Raw genomic sequence first — 2,760 nt, forward strand, 5'->3', positions numbered from 1 at the left:
AAGAAGCAATAAGGACGATGAAAGTACTAAACTCTAAGACTAGGCAATAGTTACAAGAGATAAATATTCGAGATAGGACAGCTACTATTTTTGAGACTAACAAAGTCCTAATGAAGAAGAATCCACTGACTCAACTGAAAATAAAGTGTGAAGCTTTGAGCATTACAGTCAAAAGGTTTCATTTTAAATTCAGTATTTTGAAAAAGAAAGGTTTACCAGAGTTAGTGACATCAAACGATCAGCTAGAAGAATTGGATGATTATTGTGAAAGATTATATAATATTGTAGCAAACAACAATCAATTTGTAGGGATAAAAAGAGAATATACTCGCAAAGATTTCTTACAAGCTTTGAGCATTGACCTCACAATCAAATATGAAGTTGGACATCTTTTTCTCACTAAACCCAATTTTGAAAGATATACCGAAGCTGATGAGATATCTAGGAGAATGGTAAATCTGGAGACATCAATTGAGTAGAGGTGGGATCAATTGTGTGAAACAATTAATTAACTTTCCATCCTAACAAGAAGAAAACACACCAGTTTGTGAAGGAACAATCATCAACAACTTCCTTACTAATAGGGATACATCATTCAATAGTTTTCTTTTCCTATTTTCCTTCAGGCTATTTTTGTAATCATTTCAAGATATTTTGTTCACTATCCAAACTAGTATAAATAACTCTCTTCTACGAGTTATTAAACATGGTACCTTTCCATTAGCAATTTTGTAAAGCATTGATTTACAAGATCTTTCCAGATCACTGATAATAAAGCAAAGGATTCTAAAGTTGATATCATACAATCTCATTTTCTTCTGTAAATCCTTCATGTGTTCCTATCATTCTATTTATTCCGCATATGTTTAATTTTTATAGAGATAACAAGTGAGAATAAACTTGTTACAGTTATTCTTAAAATTCATTTTGAAGTTATTATTATAATGAGATTGAGATATTGGAATGTTTGTCTAAAAGGCTCCCTCTAAATCATAAAATTGTTAGTATATTATGTAATTTTAAGCATATTTTGTTTAACTTCTAAATATTGGTCAAATGTTTTCCCACTTATAATGATTTATCTTTCTATCTGAAATTTAAAGTAATCATATCTCCTTACTATTCTTTCTGCACATATTATCAACTTAAATCACTATGTGAAGTTAAATAGCAGCCCTTTGGTTATTTATTAGTATTATCTAAAATGGTTAAATACATCATCCTTATAATCTTTTTTATGTATTGGTCCTCCATAAAAACCAAAACCCAAAACCCCAAAACAAATATCTTAGATGCTCTGGCATGATCAATTGACCATTATCATCTTAGAGGAACAACACCTCCTAGGCTATGTCTCCTTGGTCTAGCTTCCAATGGCTTGGGCCTCTCTATTATGTTGAAAAGTGTAAAAATATGCATTTACAATTCTCAAAATCTTCTGAAACCTACTCCAATCACTCCAGAATGTCAAAAAATGGTTATCTAGCCTCTTTTTGCATTCAATTTAGTGGAAAATTGTAGAAGTTACAACTTGTCCTATTTCTCCCAATATTCACTCCACAAATTGCCCCATTTGTGGCATGATCCTACAAATTAGCCCCAAAAATGCACTAAATGGGTGAACATTTCACCGCGCGACGGGCCATAATCTGTTGGGTGACTATTTATTGCAAATTGCAATCGGCAGCGAAACCAACAGGCTTTATAGCCTGTGAACATGACGAGCAATGTGCGATTGCGATGTGGCTGACTCGATGGAAGTATTAACCACAACTAATAAGCACATCACGTCTAGGATCAATTTGCAATTGGAGGAGTACCGGGATCTTGTTTATGTAGGGACTTTGCACTGTGTTCCGATTTGCGATTGCGATATCGCATCGTAACCCAAACCTGACAGGGCCGATTTTGTAACGTTGACCTGCTTCCTATTGTGATGTGCAATTTACAAAATCTGGGGACCAATGGTGGCCTAGTACTTGGTGCCTCCTGATTCACTGATGGAACCTGCAAGGTCATCCAATCCTAGACTTTGACTTGCTCTAACTTTTTCATACAAGCTCGAATTTGAGTGTGATTCACACTGCTAAAATTAGAATGACGCGCTCTTCGATCTGAAGCTAATTTCAATAAGATTATGACACCTTGATTTTTTAACCTAATTTTGAGCACCTGATCAATCCTGCCCACTCGAAATATTTTGGACCCAAAAACATCACTTTCAGTTGACCACCAGGTGAGGGTATAGTTCCCTCACCTTTCCAACCTCTATCAATTTTGCTTTTGAAGAAATTGTACCTGTGAGTGCCACTCGAAGATAATCGATACTTCCCCTTTTTTTGTCCTTGTTCTTTTATCAAGTATAGTGTCTTGCTGAAGCACATCAAGGAATTCTAGAGAAAAGTCTTCAATAGATGGAATTTGAATATTCTCTTCTTTATCTTCAATCAAAGGAGGCTCATGCAACCTTAAATTCTCAACATTTACAACAACATAAATTTTCATATATGAAGGCAAATCCAACCGGAAGGCATTATTACCAGTCTTTTTCAAAATTCTGAATGGTCTATATCTAATTGGTTTTATATTTTTACCTCCTCCTTGGAGCCTCTCTTTACTAATGTGAATCCAAACTTCATTACCAACTTTGAATTTGTGATCTTGATGATGCTTGTCGTGCCTTTCTTTGTACTTTCCTTGGCTTTTGTCAAGAAGTTCTTGAACCTTTTGGTGTACTAATTGTATTTGTTCAATGAACTT

This window comes from Pinus tabuliformis, chromosome 1_2 (genome assembly GCF_031772625.1).
Source record: "Pinus tabuliformis cultivar Carrire ecotype Pingquan chromosome 1_2, CPIR1, whole genome shotgun sequence".
Classification (NCBI taxonomy): domain Eukaryota; kingdom Viridiplantae; phylum Streptophyta; class Pinopsida; order Pinales; family Pinaceae; genus Pinus; species Pinus tabuliformis.